We start from the raw sequence: 1,133 nt of genomic DNA on the forward strand, positions 1-1,133 counted from the left end.
GAAAATCTGATCCATGAGGATACTGGACATCCACCAATCTAGAACTGATACAAGATATAATTTATTACACAACCCATCCCCAAATTACTATATAGAGAGAAAAATAATAAAGTTATGGGTATGGTAGGGTTTTTCCATTAGACATAAGTTGACTAAGGGTCCCCAATATGCCAAATCTGCCCCTGGCTCTACCGATCACCTATCAATAACCTACTCTTTAGATAAGGTATTAAAGGGGGTGTCTAGGATTTCTAATTTTATTTACAGTGATATATTATATCTACAGATGATCTGCAGTGGGTGGGTTGAGTGTGAATGCTCATTTATTTGGACACCTTGGGCCAGTTATAGCAATAGAGTTCCCGGACATTCCCTTTAAAGGGAACCTACCACCACAAATCTACCTATAAAGGTAGATCGGGTGGTAGGTGGATCAATGGGACGTGAGGATAGCCCTTTTTTAGTAACTTTTATGCTAATTTTATTATGTGGCTACTGGGGCGTGGAGTAGCCGCATCTGAGGTTACATGGCGCAGCTACTCCACGCCCCGGTAGCCTCTTTTCTCCTCCTACTCACCATCTTCGGCGCGCAGCTGCTCGTAGCTGCCCACCCTCGACCGACGATCCTGCACTCTGCGAAGATGGTGAGTGGGAGGAGAAAAGAGGCTACCGGGGCGTGGAGTAGCAGCCTCGTGTAACCTCAGATGCGGCTACTCCACGCCCCAGTAGCCGCATAATAAAATTAGCATAAAAGTCTAATAAAAGTTACTAAAAAAGTGCAGGGACGTGAGGATTAGCCCTTAAAAGGGTTATCCTCACGTCCCATTGATCCACCTTCCACCCGATCTACCTTTATAGGTAGATTTGTGGTGGTTGGTTCCCTTTAAGAATGCAGGGTAAAGAAAATGTAGTAGTGTCCTTGGACCCAAAACACATGGAGAGGTTTTCATAATGACTTCCAGGGAAGTATCCTGAGATGACGGCGTTTTCTCTGAAAATGTTAGCTATCAGGAGCCCGCAACCATGCACCCAGTTAGTGACTCCTCACGTAAACAAGTTGCCCACATCAAACATGGCGCCTGTGCAGCTGTAAATGGGGTCACATGACTCGCTGTGCACGCCCTATTCAGTAA

The sequence above is a fragment of the Engystomops pustulosus genome, chromosome 5, assembly GCF_040894005.1.
Source record: "Engystomops pustulosus chromosome 5, aEngPut4.maternal, whole genome shotgun sequence".
Taxonomy (NCBI): Eukaryota; Metazoa; Chordata; class Amphibia; order Anura; family Leptodactylidae; genus Engystomops; species Engystomops pustulosus.